The sequence below is a fragment of the Suricata suricatta genome, chromosome 2 (assembly GCF_006229205.1).
Source record: "Suricata suricatta isolate VVHF042 chromosome 2, meerkat_22Aug2017_6uvM2_HiC, whole genome shotgun sequence".
NCBI classification, from domain to species: Eukaryota; Metazoa; Chordata; class Mammalia; order Carnivora; family Herpestidae; genus Suricata; species Suricata suricatta.
In genome coordinates, this window is record NC_043701.1 from 1938169 (window position 1) to 1951653 (window position 13485).

Here is a 13485-nt window from a genome sequence, read left to right on the forward strand (position 1 = left end):
ACCGAGCGTGGTTTCCTGGGCGGGTTCTCTGTGGATCCTTTGTGCGGCCGTGGCCGGTAGCGGACAGGGCTGCCGCGGGCAATCCCCTCGGTGCCGCCGTGGCCCCGTGTCGGGCCGGAGCCCCGCGAGCAGGGCTGTTAACGAGCAGCCTGGACATTCCCCTTGCTGGAAGGTGTCTGCTGCTAGCACAACACCGGTGCCGTGGTATGTGTTTGAAAACGAGAGGATTACACGGTCTTTGTGAAATGAGGAATTTAGTTTTGGGGAGGGGCAGCGGAATGGTGATTTATTGTTTGTTGGTGTTCCCATGAATCCTTTGATACGTCAACTTCTGTCACTGGGTATTAGGGCCCTTGTAGTTTCTTGGACCAACCCAGCTGAAATACACGTGGCCTCACACACTGTGTGTCCCACATTCAGCCGCATGGTGACAATGCCAGTGGGAGGGGCTGCTCGGCCCACAGAGGCCTAAAGCGGGTTAAATGTAGTGTTTTAGGGAACAAGTTGCGGCCCCCGCATCGGTGAGCAGCGGGCAGAGGGTTTTCTGTAGTTTCGGCTTCGTTCCAAGAAGAAATGATGGAACCAGTGTCTCCTCAGACTCCTGGTCGCTTTCTGAGCAAAGCTGGTCCCGCTTCGGTGACGGCCCACATCCGCCCTGGCGGGTGCTCGGAGCCAAGACTTTCCATGCAGAATGTTCCTGATGGGGGAGCCTGGGCCCCCGCTGAGTTAGCCTTCCGTCCCCGGCCGCCTGCTCCTCTGGCCTGCCGAGCGAGCCCCCAGAGCCGGGCCTGGTACGTGGCATGGCCGGCACCTCCCACGCCGTGGTCGGCATCCGTGGGGTGCGTGGCCGGTGGATGTGCCCCACTGTCCTCACGATGAGGACCCTGAGCCCCGAGGGGAGCGCGCGGCTGCCTGTAGCAGCCGGGGCCTCGCACTCCGGCCTCGGGTTCTGGGTGCGGCGTCTTGAAGAATCAGGCATGTTTACAGTCGCTCGTGGCTCGCCGGGGTCCCCTCCCATGATAAGCAAACAGACATACGGACGAGAAGCGACTTCAACACCACAGCCAGCGTGGAGGCCGTAGCAGGTTCCCGAGACGCGTCGGCCCATGACTCTCTCTTCCCGAGTGACGGGAGCACGTAAGTAAACACGTCCGTGTGCTGTTTTCTCTCCTTTCTTGCTCCCGGTGCTGTCGTGAGCAGCAGAGTCGCCGTGCACGCTCGGGAGGGAAGCACGGGGCATCCGGCACCGCACCAGCCTCGAGTGGGGAGGGTCCTGCTGCTGCTTTTTAATTTTTTTCTATTAGATTTTTTAAATGTTTATTTATTTTTGATAGAGATAAGGAGCATGGGCAGGGGAGGGACAGACAGGGAGGGAGACACAGAATCGGAAGCAGCTCCAGGCTCTGAGCCCGACACGGGATCCATCTTACAAGTGTGAGACCATGACCTGAGCCGAAGTTGGACACTCAACCGACAGAGCCTCCCGGGTGCCCTGGTCCTGGCATTTCTTCACAGGAAACCCAAGGTGAGCACAGTGCCAGGCTTCACGAGGACAGTCGGTTACAGGGGTGGGGGGGCGAGCCCAGTGACCCGGACCTGTGTCCCCTCCCTGGCAGACACTCACCGCCTCTTGTCCTGGGGCTGCGGCTGCACTCATGGGAGCCGTGCGTGGCCGGGGAGCGTGTGGCCATGCTCACGGGAGCCCTGTGTGGCCGGGGAGTGTGTGGCTGTGCTCACGGGAGCCGTGCATGGCTGGGGACTGTGTGGTCATGCTCACGGGAGCCGTGCGCGGCTGGGGACCGTGTGGTCGTGCTCACGGGAGCCGTGCGCGGCCGGGGAGCGTGCAGCTCCCACAAGGCGCCGGCGGGTGTCGTCCCCTTTCTCAGGAAGTCTCTCGTGCAGCGTTGACCCCGGCCATGATTTTCCGGACGGTGAAGCTGGACGGTCCAGTTGTGGCCTTGGGTGATATCTGTCTCAGAACGGGACATTTTCGTGGAAAAGAAGGTTTATTACTGAGCCATCTGGTAATCAGAAACAACAGAAAATGGGGATGGGGTCGTGCATTTCCCTCTATTAATTATGCATCGGGATGGAATGGCCTGAGCACGGGCAGGCGCGGTGCGCACAGAGGCACAGGGAGGCACAGTCGCGTGACTTCGGGCCGTCGCTGGGCTCAGCCTGGAGAACGCTGGTGCCCTGAAGGCAGAAGCAGATCAGCAGTGGGGACAGCAGGGCAAGGCCCCCGGAAATCTGTGAGAGAGCTATTCTGGGTGTGTTCTCTTTAACCTGGTGCCCTGGGCTCCCGCTTTCTCAGGCCGACCCCTCCCAGGCCTGGTGAGTCCCAGCTCGCCTCTCGGTTGCCGGCTGGCATTCTAAGCACACGTGTCCTGCTGAGCAAAGCGGAGGCCAGGAAGGGAGCCGTCTGGTCACAGATGACAGTCGTGCAGACAGAGACAGGCTCCTGTTCTTCACGTCCGTCTTCGCACGTGTGCACACACACGCACATGTGCACACACACACACACACATGTGCACACACGTGCACAGACACACGTACACAGACACACACACATGCACAGACATACCAACACACATATGTACACACACGCGTGCATAGACATACCGACACATGTATGTACACACACGTGCACAGACACACGCACCCACACGTGCACAGACATAGCAACACAAGCATGTACGCACACATGCACACACACGCACACACACGTGCACAGACACACACGTGCACAGACATACCGACATGTATGTACACACACGTGCACGCACACATACCGACACATAGGTACACACACACACACACACACACACACACACACCCTTGAATTACAGTGTTTCTTCATCCGTGCTCCTCACACTGATCTGCGCGGCCTGATCGTGGACAAAACGAAGCAGAAAGCAGTTTTCATCTCACCCTGAGAAGCTGGGAGAAGACTGGGGAGGGGAGAACAAATAAAACAAAAGGCGAAGGAGAGTCTGACCGCTGCCGCCGCCCCGATGTCGCCGGGGGGTCTCGGCAAGACCGCCGTCCTCCCTGCCTCTGGGCTCCGTGAGGACGCAGTTCTTAGTGTTTGGGAGCGAGACCGTCCCTGCGTGTGTGCAGCCCCCTGAGCGGCCACCCCTGACCCTGCAGCGTGCGGGCCGGACGCGGGGCCGGGACAGAAGCCTTCTCCTCCACGCGCCCGCAGGCCTCCGGCTCCTGCGCTCGGCCAGCCCCGGCCCTGTGTTCCAGAAGGCCCTCCTGGCCCCAGACCTCGGGACGGCTTGCTGTTTCCTGTTTTCCTCTCTGTGTGTAAAATTCCACTCTGAATTTCTTGAGCCATTCTTGTTCAGAACTAGCTACGTAAAGAGGGCATTTTCCATCATATCTTGAAAATCATCTTGAAAGCGGCAAGAAAATTGAAAAATAAAAATGCAAGCGCCATCTTTACAACAGAATCAGGACACATCTGTAAGCCTGAAACGCAACGTATGAGGGAAGCTGCCAAGGAGAGAGAGGGCCACAGAGGAGCCCAGGGACCTGGGAGGCCAGCCGTCCGTGCAGGCAGAGCCGCCCTCTCCAGAGCAAGTGGCCTGACCCTCGAGACACTGGTCATTAATCGTTTGGAATGAGGGATGGCGCTTGGGCAGGCGGCCGGAGGTCCCCGGGGCAGGTGGCCTGCAGGCTCGGGGGCCAGAGAAGGCAGGGTCCCAGGGCCGGCGGTGCAGTCGGCTGTGTGTAGTCCACACATCTCCGTGTGTTCGGGGGAGCGCAGCTCTTCGCTGGGAGCAGCCCTGCGCTGCTGCTGCTTCGACTGACTGGACGGAGTAAGTCTGGGTGAACGTATTCGTACAGATAACCCTGGACGTGAGGAGAATTCCCGTGGCTTAGAATCTGACCTTGGATGATGTGTAGCTTCGTCAGATGACACAGGGGAAGGAATCTCCTTGTTCAATGATAAGATAAAATTTAAAAAGTCTATTTTAAAATACCGGCGAGAAATGGATTAGGGTAACAGGATGAGCACTTGGTGAGTGGCAGCTCCTATCGGAAAACTGTTGCCCAGAGGTGAGCAACCCTCGCAAGAAGGCATAGGCTCCTGAATTTTAAAAACCAGCCACATGGCTTACCTCAGTAAAACAAGAGCACAAATACAACATGTAAGAGCTCTTGAGAAACAGGCTCAGGTAACGATTAGCTGTAGATCGCCAGACTTGAGAAAAGAGGTAAGAAAAACCGCCGTGTGATCCAGCAACCCCACTTTTGGGTCCAGATCCAGAGGAAATGTAGAGGGCGTGCGGAGGGTCTGTCTACACCCCATGTTTGCCGCAGCATCGCCAAGCCGTGGAAGCGGCCCGGTGTCCTCAGGCAGGTGCGCGGGGGGAGGAGACGTGGCACGTGCCGGGAGCTTACCCGTGTCAGTTCCCTGAGGACGCGGCTGTGTCTTACATGATCTCTTCCGTTTCGGACAGGGCAGGCATCCACAGGGTCTCACAGGTACTTTAAGTCATCACTGAATGGAGGGTGCTCTTACCTCTGCTCTGAGCCCCCTTGCAGCCCCCTCTTTGCCTCTTGTTTGCGCTATTTCTGCTCCCTGACGCGTCCCGTGTTCTCTTGCACGGTGCACATCTCACTCCTCTTCCCAACGCTGGCTTGTCTCCTTCATTCTTCCTCCTTCTGAGTCTTCTCATCTCCCTCTGCAAATCCGAATCTCTTCTTTCCCAGAATTCCTATTCAGGGCATTGATTTTCAAATTCTTTTGACCTGACAATCGTGGCTCCTTGTCAAAACAGTAAACCCCACGCACCCCCTTTCCAGTGTACTGTAAACAACACCTGAGACGTGGCTGAGAAGAGATAAGGGCTTGCTAACTGTCGTTTTACTCACCGATGGGCGTGTGTGGCGGGGACCGCGAGGGGCAAGCGTGAGCAGCGTTGCCCAGCTGACCAGCAGCACTGCGCCAACGCAAGCTGTGCCTGATTGTGTTTGACGACTCTGTGGACGCTCAACAGTCTGGACCGTGTGTGCGTTTCTGACCTTGCTCCGGCGCAGCCGTAACGGACGTAGGGGAGGTGCGGGCTGAAGTACCGGTGCCTTTAGGACGGAGACGTGAGTGGTAGCAGATTAGTAGTTGCTGTAAAAGTGAAAGTGGAGATGAGTTTTTAAGCCTTTGGCAAGGAGGACGGTAACGATTCTCTGTGAGCATAATCCTGAGGAGAGAGGAGTCACCTTCCCTAAAACGCCCGCTCCGTCCCTGACGCTTTATGATTTTCCTCGTTAAAACGGTCACCTCTTGGCAGGGTCTCTTACACAGAGATGGGGCTGTTTTTCCAAGAGCTGAGCCAATCTTGGCCTCACTGATAAATTACAACAGACAATGAAGCTGGAGACACAAGAACAGAGTCTGGCAATTGGAATGATTACCTACCGCGCCTTGTCTCCCGAGGCCGTGCCCTCTGCCTGCCGGCTCTGCGGGCACCCCCGTGGCTGAGCCCCGCTCCTTAGGAAGGACCACAGATTGCGAGAAAGGGTGTTTTGAGCAAAAATAATGAAGACATTTAGAGATTGTCTTTATAACACTCAGAGGGGAAGACACACCTGGCTTTGGCAGGAATGGATTCAAAGCCTGAGGTTCCACAACGGTTGATATGCCTTTTCTCCATCGAACTCCTAGGCTGCACCTCAGAGTCTTCCCTGAGACTCTAAGACCCAGGAGTGAGGTGATTAGGAATTAAAATTCCTTGATTTGGTGAAGAATTGAGACCTGGAAAGGCTGGTGGGTCTACCGAAGGCCTCCCGGGGAAACCCGCTCACCCTCCTCTGCAGGCCACTTGTTTCTGTGCTGCCAGCTCACCTGACCGATAAGCGTGGCGTGCCATTTGCTTTCCGCCGCATCATCTGTGCTAGAAGTTCGGGCTCGTTGATGCAGAGACTATTTATTGTGTATATTTATTTCTGCCCTTATGTTCCCATTTAACAGGCAGCTAGAAGCAAACGCTGCGCAGCGCTCACCGGATTTCTGTGACACAAGTGACTTACTGCTAGAATATAAGTGGAGGCACGTCAGACATTCTAAGAGTTTATGTGAGCAGACACCGATTCCAGTCTGGCAGCGCCACACTGGCGGTCAGGAGGGCGCCCCCACCGGCGGGGCTGGGGGAGACTCCGTGGAGGGGCGTGCGGTGAGTGGCCGCCTGAGGCCCGGCTGGCCGTCTGTGGCTGTTGTCCCTCGGCTTTGAGCTCGCAGCCTGGGGGCGTCGAGGGGTGGATCCCGGCTCTGTGGGCGCGGCCTCCGCGTGTGGTGGGTGAGCATTCCCGGTGGGTTGGACTGACCTGCATCGGGCTCCCGTCAGGTCGTGTCCGTGGGGGCTGTGCCCCCGGATGACCCACCCTCAGTTTCTCTCTCTCAGTAGACACGTGGCTGACTGTGGAGGTGCTGGTTCCGTCAGGCTTGTGAAGCGCCCCCCGCATTTGTTTCTACCGCGTCCACAGGTTCATTTCTCCGTGACGTGGGGATGGCTCCTCCCAGGACCAGGTCAGACGCGCCGCGAGCCACAGAGGCGCAGCGGCGCCGGGAAGGAGGCTCGGAGCTTCGAGCGGCCACGTTACCTGACGTCCGGCCTCGGGCAAGTCCCAGGTCTCCGGCTCTTCTTTCTCTGTAAGATGGAGAAATGGGACCAGACGTCGGCAGGGGCCCTTCCGGTCCCGACGTCTGTGCTTGAAGCAAGAGCACGTAGGAGAGTGGTGAGGGGCTTGGCCGAGGGCCTGTGGTGTGCGCGCACCCCTTCTCCGGGACACTTGTCCACGCGAGGGTGACTGGACGAGCTAGCGCGGTCCCTGCCGGGCCCACAGCGCGAGGACAGTCTGAGCCCGACAGCGTCTGCTGAGCTGCTGAAGACGGATGTGCACAGCGCCCCGGTGTTGTCCTAGCAGACGGTGTCAGGGAGCAGCGCGTCACCCGAACGTAAGGCTCTGGATAGTGTGAACCCCACTGTTTCCGCACCCTGGTTCTTTCCTCTGGCAAGGTGTCCCCCGAGGGGGCAATGCCCCGTGCGTCCCTGAAGGGTGCGCCCCCAAGGGGGTGATGCCCGGTGTGCCGCCCGAGGGGGGTGCCCCCGTGGAACAAGCTGTCGGGGTGAGCAGCAGCCGCTGACGTGAGGAGGAGGCAGGCCCTGTTCCCTGGGGACGGAGCAGAGAGGCCGTGAGTCCTGTGTGGGCCTACGGTCCTCCGCCTCCGGGTGGTCACAGGGGTGGGAACGGACGCCATGTCCGTCCAGCCCTGGCTCTCAGCACAGAGGCTGCGAGGTCCCCGCAGTGCGAGGTGCGGTGCTCAGCGTCCACCTGCAGTCTCTGCCACGTGAGTCCGTCCGGCCCTTGGCAGTGACTCCGGTCCACACTGGCAGATGAGGCGTGGAGGTTAGGGAGATCAATGACCCCACTGGGCTGGCGGGGGTTAGGGGCGAGGCTGGTGGCTCCAACGCCCCCTTTCCTGGGGACACAGTTCCGGCCGCTGTGCGTCCAGCTGCCTTGCAGGACATCAGCAGGAATGGAGGCCGTTTGGCTGCATTTACCTTCGGTTTGGCACCTGACAGGAAACACATTCACAGACCAGCTGCTGCCGTCGGCACTCGTGGCTCTGGTCCTCGCTCTGCCACTCTTAGCTGGGTGGCCTGGGGTGCGTTTCTTCATCTCTGGGGGTTTCAGTGTCCTCTTTACACCTGCTGTACAGGGCTGGTTGTTAGGGCTGCTCAGGTTCTTGCACAGAACCCCCGGCCCAGCTCCTGGAGCCAAAGGACACTAGTTACTGCTCCCCAGTGTCAACACTAGTGCTCACCGTGGTCACTCGCCAGTGTCACCATCAGTGCTCACCGTGGTCACTCGCAGAAAGGAGCCCTCAAGATGCCTGTTGAAATCAGTGCTCCAAGTCCAGGGGAAATCCTGGGATAGACGAGGAGATGAATTCAGTTCAATCGAGCGTTTGCTTCATGAGCATTGACCATGTACCCAGGACTCCTTGAGAATCTGGGAGAGTTGAGATCCCAGAGCGGCCCTCACCCTGACGGGCGCCCTGCGCCAGGTGGTGGGAACCAGGCTGTAGAGCGGGCGCTGCGCCCAGCCGGCTGGGCCTTGGACAGGAAGCGCGAGGTCGGGCCGTGCACAGCCTCTCCCGCTCGGCACGGCGGAGCGCAGAGAGCGCTCGCAGGGCCTGAGCTGGAGCTGGCGACCGAGCCCAGGTCCACGGCGACTCCTCTGCCTTGAACGGCCCCGCCGGCGAGAGGTCTGGGGCAGGCGGCCTGATCCACGCCCGTCTGCGCCGCGTCCGTGTGCACGAGAGGGGCCCACTCGTACACGTAACCGCACAAGTCTGCACAAAATGCCTCCCACCGTGGAGCAGACCTTGTTTTTGTCTGGGATCCGTAATTTTGCATCTGAACATGGCGCCGGGGCCGCTGAGGGAGAGCGCCTCCCGGCGACCAGGTGTGCTCGGGGCTGTGGATACCCTGGCCGAACCCCGGGTTCATCACACAGCCTCCGGCGTTCCCAACCGTTAACGAGGAAATCGATATTCCTAACTTGCCAACGACAGCTTGATCCCAGACCTCACCCCACCCCCATGCGGCCAGGCACCCCGGCATCGCTGAGCTCGGACTCCCCACCCCCAGCCCCACCGGCCCCACGCACAGCCTCTCCTGAACGCACTGCCTTTCTGCGGGCATTTCCGGAACTCTCGTCCTCTCTCCTATCCCGTCCCCCAGTTGCTTTGGCAAACTGAGCTCCATGGCTCCCAGCAGGGGGGAGGGGTTGGACACCTCACAGCGGGCTCTGGCGCCCAGACTTGTGTTAGTGGTGACCCCCGTGCCCATGCCAGCGTGCACTCTGGCTCACCAAAGCACTTTCCCGGCTGTTGTCCAATGTGAGGCTCACGGCAACCCCGGAACAGGCATTTTACCCTTGTTTTTGGCAAGGAGGCCTAGCGGAGGGGCTGGGAAATGGCTGCCTGGCAGCAGGTATGGTGCCAGGGACGGGGTGGGCATCCCGCCTCTTGGCTTCCAGCCTGGACCCCGTGTCCCTGGGATCTTCAGGAGCGCCCTTGGGAGCAGTCCTGGCATGGACCGCCTACCCTAGACATGAGCAATTGGACACTCCTCCGACCCCCGAGGCTGGTTCCAGGAGGAGCCTGGGACGTCCAAGCGGGCGCTGGGGGCGGGCCCCGGGGAGGGCGATCCGAGCCGCCCTGCTCGTCACCCACCTCCCTGCTGCTGGCCGAGGCCGGCCTTCCCTCTGCCGAGGACTCCGGATCCTGAGCCTTCCTGATTGATTCCTTAAATAGTAATGCAACCGAAGATATTAATGTGCTTCCCCACAGAGTGCACACTCCCAGGCATGACTTGCTATTAGGAACATGGAGGCTGTTGTGCAGTTTTTCCTTTCCCTTCACGGCCTCAGGGACAAAATGCAGAGGACAAGGCCTGGCGCCCGAGCGGGCACTTAATTAAAATATTTGTGGCGTGCTTAATTAATTAATTAATCATATTGCTGTGCAAATTCAAGGAACAGCGACGCGGCTTGTGTGATGTCTGATGAGACTGATACGGGTCCTACTTTCCCCGTAGGAGCTCGCTTTGGGGTGGCTAATTGGAGCAGGAGAGGTAGGTCAGTGGAACAGTATTTTGGGACGGCCGCTGGGAACGCTTTTCTTGTTGCTTCTCCTTACTGTGTAGTTCAAGTGGACTGGCGTGTTATTTAAAAACCTACGAAGAATGCCCGAGCGGATGCAAAGAAGTGGAGAAACTACGCACACGAACAGAGATAGGCTGGGAGCGGCCGAGGGGCCTCTGGCGGGTCTGGACACCGGTCAGAGGGGATGAGCGGCCTCCGGGCGGGCCGTGCGGGCCGTGCGGGGTCCTGACCAGAGGTGTGCGGCACAGGAAGCGATGCTGGAGGAAGGCCACCCCGTCCGAGGAGGTGCGTCCGCCCCTAAGAAGTCCAGCTGGCCGAGCAGGTCAGGGAGCCCAAGTCCTGGCCCGTGGGTGTGAAGCGGGGCCTGCGAGCCCTCAGGGGCGTGCTGGGGGCCGGCGTGGAAGGGCCCCAACGTCCAAGAGGGGTCGGCTGGCAGGCGGCAGGATTTCCTCGTAGTCAGGATTCACCCAATGCCTTCCTGATGGAAGGAGCAGGTCTGAGAGCCACTGCAGTGTGCGTGAGCAGTTCCCTCGAGTCCTGTGCCTTGGTGTGTGGCTCCGTGAGAGCACCTTGCAGCGCGCCTCCGAGCTGACCGCTTTCCGGAGTGACTGATGGCCCCAAGGAGAGCCTCCCTGAAGAGACCACCATTGTCTTCAAAGACCTTCTTGCCAAAAGGCCTGTTGTGGATCAGAAATTAGACATTGTGATCGTTAGAAACATCTGTCCTATATTTCCGCATATTTTAATTAACTGTGGAATTTCTCATGAAAATATTACAATGAAAATAACTACTCGTGCCTCCCACGTGTCCCCGGCCAAACTGAGCTCTGCCTTCGAGGCAGGAGGATAATCAACCACAAGGACATTCACAGAAGTGGCCCCGGCCGTGGGCGTGATCGTGGCCGACTCTGGGAATGCTTCTCTACTTCTGGTTAGAAAAGCCAGCGTTCGGGTTTGGGGCTAATGGAGCAAGATGATGCATGGCATCCCGAGGTGGACCTGAAGGCCGCACTTCCCACTGCGTGTTCAGGCAGCGGAACTGCGGGGCCCTGGCCCGCGCGGCCGCCACAGCCGCCCCCCGCTGCCCTTTGTGTCCCGACAGTGTCTGTGCTGCTTACGGGGCAATAAAAATGGTGTGCTAGGAACAGTTCCCGTGACGGATCCTTCTCCTGATGCCTTCTGACATCTCTGCGGCTGGGCGCGTCACCGGCCTTGCTGAAGGCTCCCTAAGCAACGCGACCAGGCCAATCAAGCAATGAAGTGACCGTGTGATTGCCTGACCCCCGTGGCCCTACCGACTCCGTGTTCCTCGGGGGCTCCAGACACGCTAGACTGGTTTGCGGGGCTCCTGGCTCCAGCGGGTCCATGCAGACGCGACGTCCACGCTGGGCCGGCTCCCTGGACCGTCCCAGACTCTCCTTCCTCATTTCTCTGTTCAGGAGCCTTGTCCCAGGGCCGTGGCGGCAGAGGGCCGGGAGAGGAGCCCCCCTCAGGGAGGAAGTCTTGAGTTCCGTCACGCACAGCTCCCGTCGCTGAGACGTGTGCGGGATGTGATCAGAGACGTGTGCGTCTATCCTGGGCGCCCATTGCTCTTCTGCACGTCTGCTTCCGCGTCTCCCCTCTTTTGATGAATGACGTGTGCCCACTCGTCAGGGCTGCATGCCTGTGGGGACCCTGGCACCTCCTCCAAAGTCCTCAGCCTTCCCTGTTTCCTTCTCAATGCCACACACTCACACTCTGGGTGTTTCCTCGGACAAGGCTGACGCGTACTCTGAATTATCTCTCTGGACATCGTCATCCGGAAAATGCCAACCGAAGTCACATGGCAATAGCACCGTGTACCTGTTAGGATGGCAGTCACGAAAGGAATAATGGCAAGTGTTGGTGAGGAACTGGACATAAGAAACCCTTGTACGCCTTCAGTAGGAGTGCGATTTGGTGTAGACATTACAGAAAACAAGATGGAGGTTCCCCCCGAACTAGAAACCGCACTACCGTGTACGGCAGCAGTCACGCCTCCGGGTGTAGACTCAATGCAAATGAAATCAGTGCCTCAGAGAGGTGTCTGCACCCTTGTGTTCACCGCAGCTGAGACATGGAAACAACCCAGATGTCCATCAATGAACGAGTGGGTAAGGACTGTGACACACACACACACACACACACACACACACACACACACACACACACTCTCTGAATATTGTTTGGCTTCAGAAAAGGAGAGTCTGCCATTGTGGCCACGTGCATGAACCTGCAGACCTTCCGGCTTTGTAAAACAAGCCGGACCCAGAAAGAAAAAGCCCTGTGTGATCTCACTCATTCTAGAATTTTAAAAAACGGAACCATAAAAACAGAGTGGAATGGTGGTTTCCAGGGTCCCCTGGAGGCTCGGGGGGTGGGGAGATGTTGGTCACAGGGCACAGAGTGGCATTTACATAGCTGAGTGAGTGTGGAGGCCCAGCGTGCAGCCTGGGCCCCCGGCGTGAACCCTGGACTTGCTGACGCAGCACGTGCAGGCACCCCCCACGCGCACACAGAAGGTAAGCGTGTGAGATGGTGCTGTCATGGCTGACTGTGGTCATCATTTCACTGTGCGTGTGTACATCAAGTCATTGTGTTGTGCGCTTTAAATATACACAATTCTTATTTAAAACATCAACTGAGGGGAGCCTGGGTGGCTCCGTTGGTTAAGCGTCTGGCTCTTGGTTTTGGCTCAGGTCTTGATCTCACAGTTCATGAGTTCAAGCCCCGTGTTGGGCTCTGCACTGACAGCCAGGAGCCTGCTTGGGAGTCTTGTCTCTCACCCTCTTCCTCTGCCCCTCCCTTGCACGCGTGTGTGCATTCTCTCAAAATAAATAAAATTAAAAAAATTTTTTTAAAGTGCATAGAATTTAAAAGAAACCACACGGCCTCTTTGATCTCACCGAGTGCGTAGCGTAGCACCTACAACGTGCAGGACCCCATGAGCACCGGCCTGGCGGCTGCCTGGGTGAGAGCCAACAGCACTCCCCCAGAGGGGAGGGTGGAGGCGGGTGAGGCCCTCCTGTGCCTCGTCCCTACTTTCGTGCGCCCCCAGGACGCGGAGGACAGCGGGCGGCAGCCGTGGGCCTGCACGCAGCAGCCGCAGCCCCTGGAGGGGCCTGAGGACGCCGGCCCCCTGTGCATCTGCTGCCGTGGGCCTGGGCTGGGAGGGACTGCGCGGCCAGAGAGCCCGGGGGTCTTCGCCGCGGCGGAAGCTGCCCCGTGCTGCGCTGGTCCTCGGCGCCCACAGCGCACGCCCACAAGGACCTTGAACGCCGCTCCTGGCCTAGAGGACCGCGGCGGCCCTGCTGAGGTGGAGGCTCAGCTGCGAACTGCCTATTTTTAGGTGCCATGCAGGGAGTCAGGTGTTGACTTCGCGGAAATGATGCCATCGTCTAGGTGGCCCGAAAATGGACTCTCCCAAGTGCAAACCTGTCTCCCATCGACCGGCAACAGCTCAGCGAAGGAAACCCTACCCTAATTTCTGATCGATTTTCAATCAGCCTCAGCTACAAACACATTAACCGTCTCTCTGCCTGATTCCTCCGACCGGTAATTAACGAGCTGCAGCAGGTGCTCGTTGAGGCTCGGACGTTATGTAAAGAGTGAGGCGGCGTCTGGCAAAGCAGCATCTTTGGCTGTTACCAGGTAGGGCCCCGGAGAAAGGGCCGTGTGAGTGGATCATCGTCAGGTTTCTGCTCCTCTGTTTGGTCCTGGACTTGTGGTCATTGAGTTCACGGGAAGCCCACAGCCACCGTCCCCAGTGCGGGAGTCTAAATCTCCTCT

General features: G+C 58.7%; 2 long non-coding RNA genes across 4 annotated transcripts in view; both read left to right on the forward strand.

Annotated features, from left to right (window-relative positions):
• The first annotated feature begins 1430 nt into the window (after positions 1-1430).
• LOC115276958 lies at positions 1431-7125 on the forward strand. Its single transcript, XR_003902133.1, has 3 exons — positions 1431-1525; positions 5978-6179; positions 6490-7125. It is a non-coding gene; the product is annotated as an uncharacterized LOC115276958 (long non-coding RNA).
• A 619-nt stretch (positions 7126-7744) lies between these two features.
• Positions 7745-13485, forward strand: part of LOC115276937 — a 15830-nt gene continuing 10089 nt past the window's right edge. For all 3 annotated transcript variants that reach the window (XR_003902129.1, XR_003902127.1, XR_003902130.1), the window contains exon 1: positions 7745-12218. This is a non-coding gene — a long non-coding RNA (uncharacterized LOC115276937). The remainder of the gene's footprint in view (positions 12219-13485) is intronic.